This window comes from Panulirus ornatus, chromosome 48, assembly GCF_036320965.1.
Source record: "Panulirus ornatus isolate Po-2019 chromosome 48, ASM3632096v1, whole genome shotgun sequence".
Classification (NCBI taxonomy): Eukaryota; Metazoa; Arthropoda; class Malacostraca; order Decapoda; family Palinuridae; genus Panulirus; species Panulirus ornatus.
In genome coordinates, this window is record NC_092271.1 from 17911028 (window position 1) to 17934069 (window position 23042).

The 23042-nt window shown below is 49.0% G+C and overlaps 1 protein-coding gene across 4 annotated transcripts in view; it reads right to left on the bottom strand.

Moving 5' to 3' along the window:
• The window catches only part of LOC139764167 (acetylcholinesterase-like), a 207644-nt gene that overhangs the window by 89421 nt on the left and 95181 nt on the right, over positions 1 to 23042 (bottom strand). For all 4 annotated transcript variants that reach the window (XM_071690713.1, XM_071690714.1, XM_071690715.1 and 1 more), the window contains exon 2: positions 13228 to 13256. The gene's annotated coding sequence lies outside the window, so the exon portion shown is untranslated. The remainder of the gene's footprint in view (positions 1 to 13227; positions 13257 to 23042) is intronic.

Consider the following 23042-nt stretch of genomic DNA (forward strand, 5'->3'; position numbering starts at 1 on the left):
AGAGAGTGAACAGTTCTTTTGAAAATGTAGGAGCAGGACAACCAGAGACAGCAAAGTGAAATGAAGGAAGGAAGTCTTTTAGAAAGATATAGAGAGATACTTACGTGCGCTGAGAGTGGTGAATGAATGGAATACAAAGAACGAGGGAAAGGTAATTGTGGACAGCACAGTGGGGTTTAAGAGGTTGCATTATAGTACAGAATGTTCAAGAGATGGGGCCCCACGAAATTACTACTCCTTCCCCATACAGTACGAATAGGTAATTACATGCCCACGCGCTCAGCTACGCACAGACACACACATCGGCCACCTACAAGGCTACCAGGACCTGAATGGTTCAAGCTCAAATTGTTATCAAAGAGAAGACATTGTAATATGTATATTCATACATTTCATCTTTTTATGCACTGGTTCTTAACTTTAAGTACATCTTGGTGAATGAGACGCGATTCCTGTACTTAGCAAATGTAAAATATGAATGAAGGACTTATGATATGAGACTGGAATGAAAGGTGAAATGCGTAAGTAATAACGAGACAGGAAAATAGAATGGATGGGGTTGAAGATGACACACCAGGCGTAAGGATTAAGGTAAAGCTAGCACGAGAGACATGGATGAGAACTAAAGAAACGGTATAAGAAAATGTTCGAAACTGTGAACGGAGGAAGTTGCTGAAGCTGTCTTACATGTTTTTTCTAACATGAGACACTTCAGATGTTCTTAACATGAGACACTTCAGATGGTCCTAACATGAGACACTTCAGATGGTCCTAACATGAGACACTTCACCTTTAAGGCTCGTCCATAGAACACACGGTCTCCAGGTGTCTCGCAGAAACTTGGACTTGGAGCTAGAAAGAGCCTTTTACCTTCTGCCTGTGTTTACCCTACCTCTGTCCTGGTTGCCATACCAACAGAGCAAGTCAGTATACAAGATGCCTTCCTCTTGTCGTATAGAAGGAACTAACGTATTTCATACTGAACACAGGACATCTACGATCCTGGGCCAGGGGTGGAATGAGTCTTAGGATCCTCGGCCAGGGATGGAAGGACACTTAGGATCCCGGGCCAGGGATGGAAGGACACTTAGGATCCTGGGCCAGGGATGGAAGGACACTTAGGATCCTGGGGCCAGGGATGGAAGGACACTTAGGATCCTGAGCCAGGGATGGAAGGACACTTAGGATCCTGGGTCAGGGATGGAAGGACACTTAGGATCCTGGGTCAGGGATGGAAGGACACTTAGGATCCGGGCCAGGGATGGAAGGACACTTAGGATCCCGGGCCAGGGATGGAAGGACACTTAGGATCCCGGGCCAGGGATGGAAGGACACTTAGGATCCTGGGCCAGGGATGGAAGGACACTTAGGATCCTGGGTCAGGGATGGAAGGACACTTAGGATCCTGGGTCAGGGATGGAAGGACACTTAGGATCCCGGGCCAGGGATGGAAGGACACTTAGGATCCCGGGCCAGGGATGGAAGGACACTTAGGATCCCGGCCAAGATGGAAGGACACTTAGGATCCTGGGTCAGGATGGAAGGACACTTAGGATCCTGGGTCAGGGATGGAAGGACACTTAGGATCCTGGGCCAGGGATGGAAGGACACTTAGGATCCTGGGCCAGGGATGGAAGGACACTTAGGATCCCGGGCCAGGGATGGAAGACACTTAGGATCCTGGGCCAGGGATGGAAGACACTTAGGATCCTGGGTCAGGGATGGAAGGACACTTAGGATCCTGGGCCAGGGATGGAAGACACTTAGGATCCTGGGCCAGGGATGGAAGACACTTAGGATCCTGGGCCAGGGATGGAAGACACTTAGGATCCTGGGCCAGGGATGGAAGACACTTAGGATCCTGGGCCAGGGATGGAAGACACTTAGGATCCTGGGTCAGGGATGGAAGGACACTTAGGATCCTGGGCCAGGGATGGAAGGACACTTAGGATCCTGGGCCAGGGATGGAAGACACTTAGGATCCTGGGCCAGGGATGGAAGACACTTAGGATCCTGGGTCAGGGATGGAAGGACACTTAGGATCCTGGGCCAGGATGGAAGACACTTAGGATCCTGGGTCAGGGATGGAAGGACACTTAGGATCCTGGGCCAGGGATGGAAGACACTTAGGATCCTGGGCCAGGGATGGAAGACACTTAGGATCCTGGGTCAGGGATGGAAGGACACTTAGGATCCTGGGCCAGGGATGGAAGACACTTAGGATCCTGGGCCAGGGATGGAAGACACTTAGGATCCTGGGCCAGGGATGGAAGACACTTAGGATCCTGGGCCAGGATGGAAGACACTTAGGATCCTGGGTCAGGGATGGAAGGACACTTAGGATCCTGGGCCAGGGATGGAAGACACTTAGGATCCTGGGTCAGGGATGGAAGGACACTTAGGATCCTGGGCCAGGGATGGAAGGACACTTAGGATCCTGGGCCAGGATGGAAGACACTTAGGATCCTGGGCCAGGGATGGAAGACACTTAGGATCCTGGGCCAGGATGGAAGACACTTAGGATCCTGGGCCAGGGATGGAAGACACTTAGGATCCTGGGCCAGGGATGGAAGGACACTTAGGATCCTGGGCCAGGGATGGAAGGACACTTAGGATCCTGGGCCAGGGATGGAAGGACACTTAGGATCCTGGGCCAGGGATGGAAGACACTTAGGATCCTGGGCCAGGGATGGAAGGACACTTAGGATCCTGGGTCAGGGATGGAAGGACACTTAGGATCCTGGGCCAGGATGGAAGACACTTAGGATCCTGGGCCAGGATGGAAGGACACTTAGGATCCCGGGCCAGGGATGGAAGGACACTTAGGATCCTGGGCCAGGGATGGAAGACACTTAGGATCCTGGGCCAGGATGGAAGGACACTTAGGATCCTGGGCCAGGGATGGAAGACACTTAGGATCCTGGGCCAGGGATGGAAGACACTTAGGATCCTGGGCCAGGGATGGAAGACACTTAGGATCCTGGGCCAGGGATGGAAGGACACTTAGGATCCTGGGCCAGGGATGGAAGACACTTAGGATCCTGGGCCAGGGATGGAAGGACACTTAGGATCCTGGGCCAGGGATGGAAGGACACTTAGGATCCTGGGCCAGGGATGGAAGACACTTAGGATCCTGGGCCAGGGATGGAAGACACTTAGGATCCTGGGCCAGGGATGGAAGACACTTAGGATCCTGGGCCAGGGATGGAAGACACTTAGGATCCTGGGTCAGGGATGGAAGGACACTTAGGATCCTGGGCCAGGGATGGAAGACACTTAGGATCCTGGGCCAGGGATGGAAGGACACTTAGGATCCTGGGCCAGGGATGGAAGGACACTTAGGATCCTGGGCCAGGGATGGAAGACACTTAGGATCCTGGGCCAGGGATGGAAGACACTTAGGATCCTGGGCCAGGGATGGAAGACACTTAGGATCCTGGGCCAGGGATGGAAGACACTTAGGATCCTGGGCCAGGGATGGAAGACACTTAGGATCCTGGGCCAGGATGGAAGACACTTAGGATCCTGGGTCAGGGATGGAAGGACACTTAGGATCCTGGGTCAGGGATGGAAGGACACTTAGGATCCTGGGCCAGGGATGGAATGAGTCTTAGGATCCTGAGCCAGGGATGGAAGGACTTAGGATCCTGGGCCAGGATGGAAGACACTTAGGATCCTGGGCCAGGGATGGAAGGACACTTAGGATCCTGGGCCAGGATGGAAGGACACTTAGGTTCCTGGGCCAGGGATGGAAGGACACTTAGGATCCTGGGCCAGGATGGAAGGACACTTAGGATCCTGGGTCAGGGATGGAAGGACACTTAGGATCCCGGGCCAGGGATGGAAGGACACTTAGGATCCCGGGCAGGGATGGAAGGACACTTAGGATCCCGGCCAGGGATGGAAGGACACTTAGGATCCTGGGCCAGGATGGAAGGACACTTAGGATCCTGGGTCAGGGATGGAAGGACACTTAGGATCCTGGGTCAGGGATGGAAGGACACTTAGGATCCCGGGCCAGGGATGGAAGACACTTAGGATTCCCGGGCCAGGGATGGAAGGACACTTAGGATCCCGGGCCAGGGATGGAAGGACACTTAGGATCCTGGGTCAGGGATGGAAGGACACTTAGGATCCTGGGTCAGGGATGGAAGACACTTAGGATCCTGGGCCAGGGATGGAAGACACTTAGGATCCTGGGCCAGGATGGAAGGACACTTAGGATCCTGGGTCAGGGATGGAAGGACACTTAGGATCCTGGGCCAGGGATGGAAGACACTTAGGATCCTGGGCCAGGGATGGAAGGACACTTAGGATCCTGGGCCAGGGATGGAAGACACTTAGGATCCTGGGCCAGGGATGGAAGACACTTAGGATCCTGGGCCAGGGATGGAAGGACACTTAGGATCCTGGGCCAGGGATGGAAGGACACTTAGGATCCTGGGCCAGGGATGGAAGGACACTTAGGATCCTGGGCCAGGGATGGAAGGACACTTAGGATCCTGGGCCAGGGATGGAAGACACTTAGGATCCTGGGCCAGGGATGGAAGACACTTAGGATCCTGGGCCAGGGATGGAAGACACTTAGGATCCTGGGCCAGGGATGGAAGACACTTAGGATCCTGGGCCAGGGATGGAAGACACTTAGGATCCTGGGCCAGGGATGGAAGACACTTAGGATCCTGGGCCAGGGATGGAAGACACTTAGGATCCTGGGCCAGGATGGAAGACACTTAGGATCCTGGGTCAGGGATGGAAGGACACTTAGGATCCTGGGCCAGGATGGAAGACACTTAGGATCCTGGGCCAGGGATGGAAGACACTTAGGATCCTGGGCCAGGGATGGAAGACACTTAGGATCCTGGGCCAGGGATGGAAGACACTTAGGATCCTGGGCCAGGGATGGAAGACACTTAGGATCCTGGGTCAGGGATGGAAGGACACTTAGGATCCTGGGCCAGGGATGGAAGACACTTAGGATCCTGGCCAGGGATGGAAGACACTTAGGATCCTGGGTCAGGGATGGAAGGACACTTAGGATCCTGGGCCAGGGATGGAAGGACACTTAGGATCCTGGGCCAGGGATGGAAGACACTTAGGATCCTGGGTCAGGGATGGAAGGACACTTAGGATCCTGGGCCAGGGATGGAAGGACACTTAGGATCCCGGGCCAGGGATGGAAGACACTTAGGATCCTGGGCCAGGGATGGAAGACACTTAGGATCCTGGGCCAGGGATGGAAGACACTTAGGATCCTGGGCCAGGGATGGAAGACACTTAGGATCCTGGGCCAGGGATGGAAGACACTTAGGATCCTGGGCCAGGGATGGAAGACACTTAGGATCCTGGGCCAGGATGGAAGACACTTAGGATCCTGGGCCAGGGATGGAAGACACTTAGGATCCTGGCCAGGGATGGAAGACACTTAGGATCCTGGGCCAGGATGGAAGACACTTAGGATCCTGGGTCAGGGATGGAAGGACACTTAGGATCCCGGGCCAGGGATGGAAGACACTTAGGATCCTGGGCCAGGGATGGAAGACACTTAGGATCCTGGGTCAGGGATGGAAGGACACTTAGGATCCTGGGTCAGGGATGGAAGGACACTTAGGATCCTGGGCCAGGGATGGAAGACACTTAGGATCCTGGGTCAGGGATGGAAGGACACTTAGGATCCTGGGTCAGGGATGGAAGGACACTTAGGATCCTGGGCCAGGGATGGAAGGACACTTAGGATCCTGGGTCAGGGATGGAAGGACACTTAGGATCCTGGGTCAGGGATGGAAGGACACTTAGGATCCTGGGCCAGGATGGAAGACACTTAGGATCCTGGGTCAGGGATGGAAGGACACTTAGGATCCTGGGTCAGGGATGGAAGGACACTTAGGATCCTGGGCCAGGGATGGAAGACACTTAGGATCCTGGGCCAGGGATGGAAGACACTTAGGATCCTGGGCCAGGGATGGAAGACACTTAGGATCCTGGGCCAGGGATGGAAGACACTTAGGATCCTGGGCCAGGGATGGAAGACACTTAGGATCCTGGGCCAGGGATGGAAGGACACTTAGGATCCTGGGCCAGGGATGGAAGACACTTAGGATCCTGGGCCAGGATGGAAGGACACTTAGGATCCTGGGCCAGGGATGGAAGACACTTAGGATCCTGGGCCAGGGATGGAAGGACACTTAGGATCCTGGGCCAGGATGGAAGACACTTAGGATCCTGGGCCAGGGATGGAAGACACTTAGGATCCTGGGCCAGGGATGGAAGACACTTAGGATCCTGGGTCAGGGATGGAAGGACACTTAGGATCCTGGGCCAGGGATGGAAGACACTTAGGATCCTGGGCCAGGGATGGAAGACACTTAGGATCCTGGGCCAGGGATGGAAGACACTTAGGATCCTGGGCCAGGGATGGAAGGACACTTAGGATCCTGGGCCAGGGATGGAAGACACTTAGGATCCTGGGCCAGGGATGGAAGACACTTAGGATCCTGGGCCAGGGATGGAAGACACTTAGGATCCTGGGCCAGGGATGGAAGGACACTTAGGATCCTGGGCCAGGGATGGAAGACACTTAGGATCCTGGGTCAGGGATGGAAGGACACTTAGGATCCTGGGCCAGGGATGGAAGACACTTAGGATCCTGGGCCAGGGATGGAAGACACTTAGGATCCTGGGCCAGGGATGGAAGACACTTAGGATCCTGGGCCAGGGATGGAAGACACTTAGGATCCTGGGCCAGGGATGGAAGACACTTAGGATCCTGGGCCAGGGATGGAAGACACTTAGGATCCTGGGCCAGGGATGGAAGACACTTAGGATCCTGGGCCAGGGATGGAAGACACTTAGGATCCTGGGCCAGGATGGAAGACACTTAGGATCCTGGGCCAGGGATGGAAGGACACTTAGGATCCTGGGCCAGGGATGGAAGACACTTAGGATCCTGGGTCAGGGATGGAAGGACACTTAGGATCCCGGGCCAGGGATGGAAGACACTTAGCCTGCAGATGTGTTTGTCAGCGTATATTTTTTCCGGGAGGAACGCCCTTTCCCCAAACGAAAACCCCCCTGGGTTCTTTGGTAAGAAGGTTTTTACCCTGAAACCCCACCGGTTTAAATTTTGTTGTGTGCTTCGAAGTGACTCTGATTTTCGTCGTAGTCTTGGGTTGGGTCATTTTTTTTTCGGGTTTTTTGAATCTGGCTGATGATTCTTTTGTTGTGTTTATGTTCAGTTATACTATTTCTGTGTCTTCGAATCGATCCTGATTCTTTTTTTCGTAGTCTCCATTTTCAGTTGTATTCTTCTTTTGTTTTCTCCGAACTGACTCTTGCTTTTCATTCGTAGTTCTTATATTCAGTTTCATTCTTTGTCCAACGTGTTACTGAAGATGTCACCTGCAAAGACAGCATAGGAAGAGAAGGAGTTCCATCGGTGTACACCATGAGAAGATATGGTGTGTGTCTCATTCTCCCCTGGGTAGTGGGATACAAACTTTAAACGTCTGCCTTTCCCCTCTGACCTTCACTCAAAAACAAGATAATTGAATACGAGAACAGCGCTACCCGAGGGAGACAGTGTTAGGACGTCAAATAACTGTGAAGATCTAGTGATTCGTTCGCCTGAAAGGTGTTAAGGCTTCGGAGTTCGTTCACAACACAGGAGCCACTTAGGATGTGCTCAGGAGGCGGATTGGCATTGAGCAAGAGGCTGTTGACGACTACGCATGCACCGCAGTCCACAAGACGAGGACATGCCTAAAGAATAACGTCTCATTGTTGCTCGTGTATCATCACTACGGCATGAAGTCCAAAGATCCTCTTCACCCTCGAATAATTTCTAGATGAGTTTCAGAAAAGCATCAATGTCACACCGGATCTGCTGGTGGTGAAATGACCAGACAACCACATAGGCAAACCTTGGTGTTGTCAGACACCTCGAAGATCACACACTCCCTCTCCTGTCCACCGAAGTGTCGCGAGAGGCCTCTCCATTCTCCCTGGTCTCTTCTGGTGTGGGACGCCCCACCTGGAAAACCTTAGTCATATATAGATGCATCACATACACACTGGAGACCTCTCAGTTATAAGGATCCACAATATACACTCCTGAAAACCTCACAGTCATAGAAATTCATCACATACACACCTGGATAGATCGGTCATAAAGATCCCTCATATACACTCCTGAGAACCTCGCAATCATAGCATTCATCACATACACACCTGAAGACTTTCCAATTATATAGATCCTAAATATACAGACCTGGGGCCATCTCAATCACAGAGATAAATCGTATACACATCTGAAAATCCCACTCAGTCACAGAGATCCATCATATACACACCAGAGGACCTTTCACTCATAAACATCCATCATATTCACACACCAGAAGACCTTTCACTCATAAACATCCATCATATATACACACCTGGGAAACCCCTCAAATTATAGAAATCCATCATATACCCACCTGGAGACCTCTCAATCATAAAGAACCATCATATACATCCATCATACACACCAGGTCCCTCCATCTCCTCCTCCTCCATCTCCTCCCCCCCCCCCCCCCCCCCCCCCCCCGTGCGCTGGAACATTTTTTCTGATCACCTCGAGGACGGCAGATCAATATGTAATTCGAATGCTTCATGCGAGAAATATACCCTTCATTACAAGCTTCGATGAAAGCACCAGCGCCATCTATCCTCGCCATTCATCATCCTCCTCACGTGTATACGTCACGACACCGATTGCCATTCTCGTTTGTCAAATTTGTCTCCATGATGTGACTGCCTTTATTCACGGTGCTTCTGTCTTTGTTCATTCCCGTGTCTTTGTTTGCTCTGTGTGTATGTGTGTGTGTGGTTGTCAGATGTTTGCCTCTGTGTGTGTGTGTGATTACTACTCTTGTATTAAGGAAAGGGAGTTGCGAGTGTGTTAATCTGCATGTGTGCTTATGTGTATACACAGACCCACACACATACACACACACACACACACACACACACACACACCGTTCGAAATCAATACACAAAGACAACAATGAAGGAATAATCAGAGTGGTACATGAAGCGGAGAAATATGCTCTCCTCAGAGATGGCGGAGTTCTCATAACGGGGAATTTCAATTACAAGGAGACACACTGGGGGAAGGGATCTCTAGAGTCCCACGGAAGGAGAGAGAGAGAGAGAGAGAGAGAGAGAGAGAGAGAGTTCCTACCTAACCTAACCTTACTGTATCTGTGACAATATTCACCACGGTGACCAGGCTAGCGCGTTGTACTCACCACACTTGACTCGTGTATCGACAAATGACATTTCTCTCGGCTGCCTCATCTCGTCCCGTCACGTCTGTCCATCTTGTATAATGCTTTTCTCTTCTTTCAGCAGCTACTCTGCTCCTCCGGCATGACCATCTATTCTAGGTACATCCAGCTCTGTCCTAAACCATGAGTCTAATCTTTTTCTGTAGTTACGTCATCTGTATTTCTTAGATCGAGCGGTATCGCATTAAATAATCGTCCCATTCTGGGCATTAAGGTATATCTTTACCTCACGCATTTCTCATATGTATCTGGGAATAACATGACTGAATAAATCTGTATTGTCTTTCATCTGTTTACTTTCGGGTTCAGAACACTGGTCGTTATTCCCCCCCTATTTGTTGCCAGGCTTGAATTACCACACACCTCGCCCTCTGCCGTTCTAAACGGTCAAGCATCATTTCTCGTGACCGTTCATCATAAACGTCATAACCATCTCGAAGAAAGGCCACAGGAGCGATGGGATGACCTGCAAGGCCAGTCTCAACGTCGAGTGTGTGGTTTGTGAAATGATGGAAAGGATCCACAGAGGACAAACGGTTGGCTTCTTGTCAAAGGAGAAACACTCCGGAAGACAACGAAGATTTAGAGATTGAAGGTCGCGTATAACAAACCTCTTAGATGTCTTCGAAAGAGCGCGCTTCTTTTGGCACAAGGCTGCCTTCGATGGTGTGTGTGTGTGTGAGCGTGTGTGTATCTGGATAGCAGGGAAGCAGCTGGCAGTGCACGGCATACGCAGAAGGCAGGAATAATGAGGAGACTCCATCTATGCATTGAAAATTACTTCATTGTCTGAGAGGTATTCTCGCAATGGCTTGGGGTCAACAGTGGTGTGCCCGTAAGGCTCGATCCTGAGACCATTGTTTTCTGTCTGGCCAGATGGACTGGACTCTCGTGTTTGCAGATGATGTCCAACGTCATGAGGGAAGTCAAGAATGAGGAGGACTGCAGCGGCTTACAAGGGGACGTAGCCAAAGTTCAGAGCTGATCAGTTGATTAGTTGACGTAATTCAACCAAGAGTAAATGCAGTACAATGAGGATAGGACACGGCGAAAGAAGGACTCGATACCAATGTTAACAAGCAGGAAGTGACCCACAGGAATTTATGCGTGCCAGCGACATATAATTAGTAACTGCAAGTAGATAATTACTCGCACACACGAATACGCATATACGTATACACACACACACACACACACACACAGGAAGAAAGACATAGTACAGATATACAAGCTTAAGAGACAGGACAACATAAGTATAACTCTTTCCCTGTAATATACAAATAATAATCATGCAATCAGACACACACACACACACACACACACACACACACACACACGCACGCAGCTTCTAATTCACTTCTCTCCTCACTGGCCGATAAACAAAGGCACTAAACAAAATAGCATTTCAATAAACGTCATTTGGGGAAATTTACTTTTTTCCCCAAGCATTGCTTGTTGATTTATGTCATACAATTTACCGCGATCGACCAACATAATTTGAATCTCCCTAATATGTATGCGCATAAACACCGCCCATTTACATATTTATTTCGATGTTTATCGGTCGTTCCCGCGCGTGGGCCTGTAATTAGTCTAAGTGATATTGCTGCTATCCATTATAGCTTTTATAGCTCAGGGCCTTGCTGTAACATCATAGTTTTAACCGTAATTCTGTTATGGGGTCGGGAGCCTGATTTAAACTGCCGGCAGCCGGCACCACACTTGTTCACTATACAGCCGGTCGGGGACATTAATGCGACTCATTACGCCGGCCTCGTGATGCTATGTATCTTGCTCCATGTGTAATTACATAGTTCAAATGGCCTATTTGTACGGTAAGGGGATAAGGGGTGGGTTTAGGAGGCTGTGGGGGGAGGGGCCTACACTTGTAGTGCCCTATCCTTTTGAATTTTTTTCTCCATACTCCATTGTCCTAAAACTTGTTATACTTCTTCTGTATGTTGTTTTCAAGCATTTGTAGCTTCATTAACCGATTGATTCCATTTTTCTATTTCTCATGAAGGTATTTCTTTGGATGTCTTTTTTCTTAATATTTCTTGCTTCATGGTGTAGCCTGTGATTGTTCTGTAGTTACAAATTTCCATGACTCACTCACTGCTGGCGTCAGAAAGCTGCTTCAAGAAACTCGGAAGTTGTGATCAAATCACTTATGACTCTTCCATATTCCATGGTGAACAAATTCATGGCCTCTGATATGTATACTTAGAACTCATTTCTCCTCAGTTTTGGTACTCATCTTTGATGCTTTCCTTAAGATCTTCCCTCTTCGTTCTATTACACCTTTAAACGCGTTGACCAAACTTTAAACGCAGTTAGTAGATTTTGAACGAGGTGATTTAATAAACTTTAAACGCACGCAGTGACTACGACAAGATGGTCTATGAAATAACGAGTTTAGGAGAGATTAAAAAAAAAAAAAAAAGAAACTTTTGATACAGCAAAAGTTAAATCAATACCAGTGATCACCATGATGATCATTATGATAATCATTATCATTATAATCATTACCATAAGCACCATAATCATCCCCAGAAAAACAACACAGTACATATAGTAACAATTACCCTTAAACTGTTCCATAGACTGACGACTCATTAACCCACAACCAACACTGACAGGTAAACCACACTCACCCAACACCATCCTAAGAATACCAACTATACACATGACACTTACCTGCACACTATACTGAAGCTATTGAGCACTATGACCAAAAGGAAACTAAACTGTATTAACCATAAACCACAAACCTCCATCATATATATATATATATATATATATATATATATATATATATATATATATATATATATATAGAATGTATCCGTATTCATACGCACGGTCGCCAGAATTTAGTATTCAGCGTTTGTGCCGGTGTGGACACCATGGTGTTTATTTCCTTCCAGCCGTAATTGCCGCCGACCTTTGGCATATAGACTGGACCCGGTGGCAAACGACGAGCAATTTCCCACTATGAGAAGATGACAAATTGATCACCTTTCACCACCACACGAGGGTGAAGATGTCACACCAGACAACGAGTATCCAGATTTTTGACCCCACAAAGTTTCAGGGTTAAGGAGGATCTAAGTGTCTTACTTGAAGGATCTGCCGAAGATCATGTTATGATTCGTAGGGGAATGGGAAAACCTCGAGTCTTATAATGAAAATGGAAACCTCGAGGCTTATAATGCGAATGGAAACCTAAAGTCTTATAATGAAAATAGAATTCAGAGTCTTATAATGAAAACTTAGGGGTATCCACCGTCTTATATATATATATATATATATATATATATATATATATATATATATATATATATATATATATATATGACCAATAGAGGAAGCATGCTCTAGTCATGGCCATCTCAGATGAACAGTAAAATGATATGAGAAGAAAGGATGAATCTGAGCTCCTCAGTTCTTTGCATAGACCCAACTCTTAAAGACATGTAGCTATAGAAAGAAAAAAGGCACCATAACGAGTGCTCTCCATACAGAAAGTGTGGCAAGCAGAAGCCAGTAAACATTCAAGAGGCCCGGATCTTAGTGGCTGGGAGACACACACACACACCACTCACAACAGCAGTGGCCGACACGATGCTTGCAGAATAAGGGGAGAAAAGCAACATGACAACGGTGGACTGAATGGGATGGTGGAAAAGAGGTAGAGTAAGAAAGGTAAAGAAATGGAAGGTTTTTGACACTACCTTGGCTAAGGAAGAGATGTGCAAGAAGCCCTCCCTCCCCATCTTCAACATACGAGCAATTCCTCCATGCGTGTTACAATCGATTTTGAGGATTCGTGAGGGAATGAGGTCACAGTCAGGAGGTGGTGTATGAGGGGTGAGGGGCCAAGTAGCGATGCCTCACTTACCTAACTCGCTCGGCCGGATGTCACACTTCCTGTGGGCAGAGAAACATTAGATTACAAAATGTTATGAGTTTGTTCATAGACAAGTCATTATGTTCTGAGTCAGTTCACTGACAGATATTGTATTGCGAGTCCAATCACAGACACAGTTGTTATGAGTCCAATCACAGACATAGTCGCTATGTTCTGAGTCTGTTCACACGCAACGGTTGTTATGTTTTCAGTCTGTTCATCAGAGGTGCCAGCAATTATGCATGCATCAAGATCGCATCTCTTACTGAAATTAGTCTGCCAAACAACCCAATTAACACTACTGTTGCTATTCCGTTTACTGAGATTAAATACTTCTACTTTTGGCTCTTTTACGACAATCATATATACAAATATATAGCTAGATTTTATATATATATATATATATATATATATATATATATATACATACAGAGGTGCCTTTACTTATGTATACAAATTACCGTTCTTCTAGTAATACTCTTACAAAGATATAGAAATGAGGAAGATTACAGATAGAGTACAGAACAAAGGACAATAAGACTAAAACGCCACTTCATTTTGCCTAAGGCCTTATCGAAAGTGACTGATGAGAGAGAGAGAGAGAGAGAGAGAGAGAGAGAGAGAGAGAGAGAGAGAGAGAGAGACGAAGAAAGAAATAATTGCGTCGAGTCACGACAGATTGTTTACCTCTGTGTGTGTGTGTGTGTGTGTGTGTGTGTGTGTGTGTGTGTGTGTTGTAGAAGGAGAATATAGGCCACTAAACGTCATACTTAGGGAATTGTTACTCTGTGTCTGTGTGTGTGTGTGTAAAAGATAAATATATATATATGATGATTTGTTAGACTTAGGCAGCTATCCGGTTGCAAATACACAATGACGGATATTACGACACTGGGAGAGTTCAAGACAGATACTAGTTAACTAATCATGTAAGATCTTAAGATCAAGATGGGGCTGGATATTTCCACGCTATGGATGAGCACGTGAGTAAGGTATACCTAGACAGCCAGGGTGGCAGATGAAAAAAAAAAAAAAGGATGTTTACAGAGAAAATGCCATGGTTTATACGTTATGCACTTAGCTTAACTAAGAGGAAACAGAGCTGCACTTAGCTTAACTAAGAGGAAACAGAGCTGCACTTAGCTTAAATAAGAGGAAACAGAGCTGCACTTAGCTTAACTAAGAGGAAACAGAGCTGCACTTAGCTTAACTAAGAGGAAACAGAGCTGCACTTAGCTTAACTAAGAGGAAACAGAGCTGCACTTAGCTTAACTAAGAGGAAACAGAGCTGCACTTAGCTTAACTAAGAGGAAACAGAGCTGCACTTAGCTTAACTAAGAGGAAACAGAGCTGCACTTAGCTTAACTAAGAGGAAACAGAGCTGCACTTAGCTTAACTAAGAGGAAACAGAGCTGCACTTAGCTTAACTAAGAGGAAACAGAGCTGCACTTAGCTTAACTAAGAGGAAACAGAGCTGCACTTAGCTTAACTAAGAGGAAACAGAGCTGTTTGCTTGCTTAGCATTGCAACTCTTCATGGACTGTTTATGTTCATCAAGGCAGGTATATAAGGCTGTCCTTATATCTGTCTTCACACGAGCTGTGGTTGCAAACCAGGCGATTGTGGTGACGAAAGGTGGACGGGAGTGGATGGGCGTTGGGGAGTGAGGAGTTCTGTGTGTCAGGTGGATGTGTACAGAGCAGTTTATAGCCACAGTGCCGTGTGAGCTGCATGTGATGATGGTCGGAGAGGGTGGACTGGTGCAGCGAGATGAGGGCCCACTTGGTATGTGGTGTAAGATGGGCTCAGGATGCTCCTGGGTGTCTTTTTCTGCACTCTTTACGGCTGGTTCCTCTATGTAGCTGTTAGAGAGGAGGGCCAGGCTAGGGACGAATACGTGAATTTAAGTAAAATGAAAATTGTATAGATATTCCTGTGCTGATTGCTTGGACGTTTAGTGATTCCAGCGAGCGGAGAAGGTACAGACGGTACGAGGAAGATGGGATGATAGTACAATCATGACTTCTCCAATCAGAACTATCGCCATCTACAGTAACAATAAGATGTTTGAAGTCTCTAACTACCCTGAGGATGTCAGGGCCTCCTCGTGTGAGTGATGGTGACGTCGTTGGCCCTAGTCCACTCCTATAGGTCGTTGTTGATGAAGTACCGAAGGGCACTGAAGTCAGAAGGATTGCTTTAGTTGGGGATGCTAAAAGGCTGAGTCGTCTGCGTACTTCTAGCGGTGGATTGCGTCTCTCTTAGAAGCAGAGGGGCCCCATATTGGTGTCCTGTGGTACACCTTATGTTAGGGGTAGTGAGGCCGATGTGGCACACCTAAAGCTTCGTGTCACCCGGACAGTGTGTGTGTGTGTGTGTGTGTGTGTGTGTGTGTTTGATAATGAATGATAATGATAACTGTGAACGGTTTATTGAATATAGGCAGCCATTCCGACTGAAAATACACAGCTGAAACAATACGGATATTACAGAACTGGGAGGTCATAATAGCTACTAGTTATCTAATTATGAAAGAGCCTCAGATATGTGTGTGTGTGTGTGTGGAAGGGAGAGGAAGACTGCAGTGTAATTTATCTGGATGAAATATGAGACTTCATGTCCTTCCTGCAGAGTTAAGTGAAGGTTCCGGGGTCGTGTAAAATAGAGTCTTTCCAGCCACTGGGACCAGTTGACGTTGCTTCTACACACACACACACACATATATATATATATATATATATATATATATATATATATATATATATATATATATATATATATATATATATATATATATATACACACACACAAAACAAATAGTTGCCCCAAGGAAGAAGCAACGGCTACAACAGCAGCAGCAACAGAAGCAGTAGCAACAGAGGCAACGACTGCAGCAGTAGCAACAGCAGGAACAGCAGCACCAACACCATCATCAGCAGAGAAGGTGGCGTGTGGTGGGGTTATCACAGCCATCGGTGCTCTTAATACCCTGACGGCACGTTGCATTCCCCCGGCGCTGTGGTCCGCAATCGCTTGTATATTACAGACCCGACTCATGCATTCCGTCACGCACTGTCACACACCGTCACGGGCACGGAGGCTATGGATGCCTCTTGTCCCCAGACTTCCTAGGATGGAGCTGAGACGACTTTACGTGTATGTGTGGAGGGATGATTCGCCCTCCATTTCATAACTAAAGATTGTATTGTTATCATCGTGTTAATCAGACTCTTACTCCTGTTATCAGTGTGGATGAAGGTACGATATTACTCAGAGGAAAGTGAAGATATCTTATCATTATTGATAATGGGTCATGTATACTGCTTAAGGTTCGAGTCAGACGAGGTCAGAGGAGGGGGTGCGTGCTGTGTTGGGTCACGCGACCAGAACCGCCAGGCCTAAACCATAGCAGTTATGCTGTTTGTGAATCCGGCTAAACTAGGTCACGCTCGGTAGTTTACAAGACCAGGTCACGCCTCGTGATACTAACACCAGGCCACGCCTAGGATTTATAAGACCAGGTCATGTGTATAGTAATCATGAAATGGTTTAATAAGCCAAGTCGATCATTGTAATTATGGCACAGCCGGAGGCATGTGTTTCTCTCCTAAACCAGTTCACATCTTACGATTAGAGCATGTTTCATGGCAGTTCCTGGAGGGCAATTATAGCATAACTCAAACCAGGTCACGTCTAGTGGTTATTACATGGCCTGCATATATATATATATATGTGATTTTCTCTATTTCTTTTACTCATTCTTTTACATGTTTCATTCAAGCTCTGGCCTCACCGAGGACTTCTATGCATGACTGGAAGCTCTAACATAGAGGGAAGTCAATTTCAGTATTGGTGTCGCTACATCTAGTAATTTCATTCATACATTACAACGAAATCAGGGTTACATTGTATGATTATCTTATATAAAAACAAGTCACATAATCATCAGTAGGTCGTCTTGTGTAGGCCACATTTGATGATAATTCTGATGATTCCAAGAAAGGAAATGTCTTATTATGACATGCCCATTCGATAATGTCACAGCTATTTAACATTAGGATCATACACCCACATCATAAATATCAAATGAATACGTCGCGTGATCATATGTAACAGAACGCACGTGGGGGATCGTAACATATCGCAATCCGGTCCACGTGTTATAATCATAGTATATCTTAGATCAGATCGCGTCTGGTGGTGGTAATATGCCTCCCCCGTGAGGTCCACGCCTCAGAGTCGTCATAGGTCGAGTAATCTGGCCGAGTAATGAACCACCATTAGACGCACGCTACCTATAATTTGGCCTTCAAGGGGACGCTAACTTGCGTGTTGTTGGCTGGCCTGGAGAGAAGAAGGGAAGGGGAGGAGAATAAGGGAGGCTGATGTTGGAGGCCAAGGAAGGCCAAGGGGTAGGCGGAGGTCTAAGGGTGGTTAAGGAGGAAGGGGGGGAAGGTCGAGAGGTTGGGAAGGGGGATGGGGGAGGGCAGCCAGGAGGACGGGAGGCTAAAGAGAAATCGCATTTTCGCTTCTTATTCTGGCTTGAGCTGGATTATGTGAGCGAGGAGGTGGGTGGTGGGAGTGGGTAGGGGGAAAGAGGATTGTGATGTTTTATGTTATTTCAGAACGGGCGTTTAGTGGGCTTAATGGCGGAACTATTTTCCCTGGGTGGGTTGGCCTGTAGTGGAGGAGGAGGAGGAGGAGAAAGAGGAAGAGAGGGAGAGTGAAGAGTAAGGGTCAAAGAAGGACGAGTCTTCTAGTTGTGGCTCGGATTTGGATACGAGAAATCTGCATCAGTAAACGCATTCGAAATCTAGATTTGTTCGTGTGTTTTGTTCTCTTAATGTGTGTGTGTGTGTGTGTGTGTGTGTGTGTGTGTGTGTGTGCGTGCGTGGAGGGTGGAGGGCGCGCACCACTAACCCGACCAATCCCTGTCCACAACTCCTGCTGCCGCTCTGAACCAGTAAGCACCATCACGTCCTCAAGTGGCGCTAGGGGAATAGATCATCACCTTTTATATTCAGATGAAAATACCAGACTCAATATCTGAAACGCCATCCATCCAATCTGGGTGGAAGAAGACTACGATTTAATGATCTCAACGTTCACTTGGTTGCTGGTCCTTCTGGTTGGTAATGCAATCGTTCTCAGTTGCCTTGGAGTTGCTGATGAAGTGGCTCTCAGCTGCCCTCTAGCTGATAGTGGGATGGTTCTCAGCTGCCCTCTAGCTGATAGTGGGATGGTTCTCAGCTGCCCTCTAGCTGATAGTGGGATGGTTCTCAGCTGCCCTTTAGCTGATAGTGGGATGGTTCTCAGCTGCCCTCTAGCTGATAGTGGGATGGTTCTCAGCTGCCCTCTAGCTGATAGTGGGATGGTTCTCAGCTGCCCTCTAGCTGGTAGTGGGATGGTTCTGAGCTGCCCTCTAGCTGATAGTGGGATGGTTCTCAGCTGCCCTCTAGCTGATAGTGGGATGGTTCTCAGCTGCCCTCTAGCTGATAGTGGGATGGTTCTCAGCTGCCCTCTAGCTGATAGTGGGATGGTTCTCAGCTGCCCTCTAGCTGATAGTGGGATGGTTCTCAGCTGCCCTCTAGCTGATAGTGGGATGGTTCTCAGCTGCCCTCTAGCTGATAGTGGGATGGTTCTCAGCTGCCCTCTAGCTGATAGTGGGATGGTTCTCAGCTGCCCTCTAGCTGATAGTGGGATGGTTCTCAGCTGCCCTCTAGCTGATAGTGGGATGGTTCTCAGCTGCCCTCTAGCTGGTAGTGGGATGGTTCTCAGCTGCCCTCTAGCTGATAGTGGGATGGTTCTCAGCTGCCCTCTAGCTGATAGTGGGATGGTTCTCAGCTGCCCTCTAGCTGATAGTGGGATGGTTCTCAGCTGCCCTCTAGCTGATAGTGGGATGGTTCTCAGCTGCCCTCTAGCTGATAGTGGGATGGTTCTCAGCTGCCCTCTAGCTGATAGTGGGATGGTTCTCAGCTGCCCTCTAGCTGATAGTGGGATGGTTCTCAGCTGCCCTCTAGCTGATAGTGGGATGGTTCTCAGCTGCCCTCTAGCTGATAGTGGGATGGTTCTCAGCTGCCCTCTAGCTGATAGTGGGATGGTTCTCAGCTGCCCTCTAGCTGATAGTGGGATGGTTCTCAGCTGCCCTCTAGCTGATAGTGGGATGGTTCTCAGCTGCCCTCTAGCTGATAGTGGGATGGTTCTCAGCTGCCCTCTAGCTGATAGTGGGATGGTTCTCAGCTGCCCTCTAGCTGATAGTGGGATGGTTCTCAGCTGCCCTCTAGCTGATAGTGGGATGGTTCTCAGCTGCCCTCTAGCTGATAGTGGGATGGTTCTCAGCTGCCCTCTAGCTGGTAGTGGGATGGTTCTCAGCTGCCCTCTAGCTGATAGTGGGATGGTTCTCAGCTGCCCTCTAGCTGATAGTGGGATGGTTCTCAGCTGCCCTCTAGCTGATAGTGGGATGGTTCTCAGCTGCCCTCTAGCTGATAGTGGGATGGTTCTCAGCTGCCCTCTAGCTGATAGTGGGATGGTTCTCAGCTGCCCTCTAGCTGATAGTGGGATGGTTCTCAGCTGCCCTCTAGCTGATAGTGGGATGGTTCTCAGCTGCCCTCTAGCTGATAGTGGGATGGTTCTCAGCTGCCCTCTAGCTGATAGTGGGATGGTTCTCAGCTGCCCTCTAGCTGATAGTGGGATGGTTCTCAGCTGCCCTCTAGCTGATAGTGGGATGGTTCTCAGCTGCCCTCTAGCTGATAGTGGGATGGTTCTCAGCTGCCCTCTAGCTGATAGTGGGATGGTTCTCAGCTGCCCTCTAGCTGATAGTGGGATGGTTCTCAGCTGCCCTCTAGCTGATAGTGGGATGGTTCTCAGCTGCCCTCTAGCTGATAGTGGGATGGTTCTCAGCTGCCCTCTAGCTGATAGTGGGATGGTTCTCAGCTGCCCTCTAGCTGATAGTGGGATGGTTCTCAGCTGCCCTCTAGCTGATAGTGGGATGGTTCTCAGCTGCCCTCTAGCTGATAGTGGGATGGTTCTCAGCTGCCCTCTAGCTGATAGTGGGATGGTTCTCAGCTGCCCTCTAGCTGATAGTGGGATGGTTCTCAGCTGCCCTCTAGCTGATAGTGGGATGGTTCTCAGCTGCCCTCTAGCTGATAGTGGGATGGTTCTCAGCTGCCCTCTAGCTGATAGTGGGATGGTTCTCAGCTGCCCTCTAGCTGATAGTGGGATGGTTCTCAGCTGCCCTCTAGCTGATAGTGGGATGGTTCTCAGCTGCCCTCTAGCTGATAGTGGGATGGTTCTCAGCTGCCCTCTAGCTGATAGTGGGATGGTTCTCAGCTGCCCTCTAGCTGATAGTGGGATGGTTCTCAGCTGCCCTCTAGCTGATAGTGGGATGGTTCTCAGCTGCCCTCTAGCTGATAGTGGGATGGTTCTCAGCTGCCCTCTAGCTGATAGTGGGATGGTTCTCAGCTGCCCTCTAGCTGATAGTGGGATGGTTCTCAGCTGCCCTCTAGCTGATAGTGGGATGGTTCTCAGCTGCCCTCTAGCTGATAGTGGGATGGTTCTCAGCTGCCCTCTAGCTGATAGTGGGATGGTTCTCAGCTGCCCTCTAGCTGATAGTGGGATGGTTCTCAGCTGCCCTCTAGCTGATAGTGGGATGGTTCTCAGCTGCCCTCTAGCTGATAGTGGGATGGTTCTCAGCTGCCCTCTAGCTGATAGTGGGATGGTTCTCAGCTGCCCTCTAGCTGATAGTGGGATGGTTCTCAGCTGCCCTCTAGCTGATAGTGGGATGGTTCTCAGCTGCCCTCTAGCTGATAGTGGGATGGTTCTCAGCTGCCCTCTAGCTGATAGTGGGATGGTTCTCAGCTGCCCTCTAGCTGATAGTGGGATGGTTCTCAGCTGCCCTCTAGCTGATAGTGGGATGGTTCTCAGCTGCCCTCTAGCTGATAGTGGGATGGTTCTCAGCTGCCCTCTAGCTGATAGTGGGATGGTTCTCAGCTGCCCTCTAGCTGATAGTGGGATGGTTCTCAGCTGCCCTCTAGCTGATAGTGGGATGGTTCTCAGCTGCCCTCTAGCTGATAGTGGGATGGTTCTCAGCTGCCCTCTAGCTGATAGTGGGATGGTTCTCAGCTGCCCTCTAGCTGATAGTGGGATGGTTCTCAGCTGCCCTCTAGCTGATAGTGGGATGGTTCTCAGCTGCCCTCTAGCTGATAGTGGGATGGTTCTCAGCTGCCCTCTAGCTGATAGTGGGATGGTTCTCAGCTGCCCTCTAGCTGATAGTGGGATGGTTCTCAGCTGCCCTCTAGCTGATAGTGGGATGGTTCTCAGCTGCCCTCTAGCTGATAGTGGGATGGTTCTCAGCTGCCCTCTAGCTGATAGTGGGATGGTTCTCAGCTGCCCTCTAGCTGATAGTGGGATGGTTCTCAGCTGCCCTCTAGCTGATAGTGGGATGGTTCTCAGCTGCCCTCTAGCTGATAGTGGGATGGTTCTCAGCTGCCCTCTAGCTGATAGTGGGATGGTTCTCAGCTGCCCTCTAGCTGATAGTGGGATGGTTCTCAGCTGCCCTCTAGCTGATAGTGGGATGGTTCTCAGCTGCCCTCTAGCTGATAGTGGGATGGTTCTCAGCTGCCCTCTAGCTGATAGTGGGATGGTTCTCAGCTGCCCTCTAGCTGATAGTGGGATGGTTCTCAGCTGCCCTCTAGCTGATAGTGGGATGGTTCTCAGCTGCCCTCTAGCTGATAGTGGGATGGTTCTCAGCTGCCCTCTAGCTGATAGTGGGATGGTTCTCAGCTGCCCTCTAGCTGATAGTGGGATGGTTCTCAGCTGCCCTCTAGCTGATAGTGGGATGGTTCTCAGCTGCCCTCTAGCTGATAGTGGGATGGTTCTCAGCTGCCCTCTAGCTGATAGTGGGATGGTTCTCAGCTGCCCTCTAGCTGATAGTGGGATGGTTCTCAGCTGCCCTCTAGCTGATAGTGGGATGGTTCTCAGCTGCCCTCTAGCTGATAGTGGGATGGTTCTCAGCTGCCCTCTAGCTGATAGTGGGATGGTTCTCAGCTGCCCTCTAGCTGATAGTGGGATGGTTCTCAGCTGCCCTCTAGCTGATAGTGGGATGGTTCTCAGCTGCCCTCTAGCTGATAGTGGGATGGTTCTCAGCTGCCCTCTAGCTGATAGTGGGATGGTTCTCAGCTGCCCTCTAGCTGATAGTGGGATGGTTCTCAGCTGCCCTCTAGCTGATAGTGGGATGGTTCTCAGCTGCCCTCTAGCTGATAGTGGGATGGTTCTCAGCTGCCCTCTAGCTGATAGTGGGATGGTTCTCAGCTGCCCTCTAGCTGATAGTGGGATGGTTCTCAGCTGCCCTCTAGCTGATAGTGGGATGGTTCTCAGCTGCCCTCTAGCTGATAGTGGGATGGTTCTCAGCTGCCCTCTAGCTGATAGTGGGATGGTTCTCAGCTGCCCTCTAGCTGATAGTGGGATGGTTCTCAGCTGCCCTCTAGCTGATAGTGGGATGGTTCTCAGCTGCCCTCTAGCTGATAGTGGGATGGTTCTCAGCTGCCCTCTAGCTGATAGTGGGATGGTTCTCAGCTGCCCTCTAGCTGATAGTGGGATGGTTCTCAGCTGCCCTCTAGCTGATAGTGGGATGGTTCTCAGCTGCCCTCTAGCTGATAGTGGGATGGTTCTCAGCTGCCCTCTAGCTGATAGTGGGATGGTTCTCAGCTGCCCTCTAGCTGATAGTGGGATGGTTCTCAGCTGCCCTCTAGCTGATAGTGGGATGGTTCTCAGCTGCCCTCTAGCTGATAGTGGGATGGTTCTCAGCT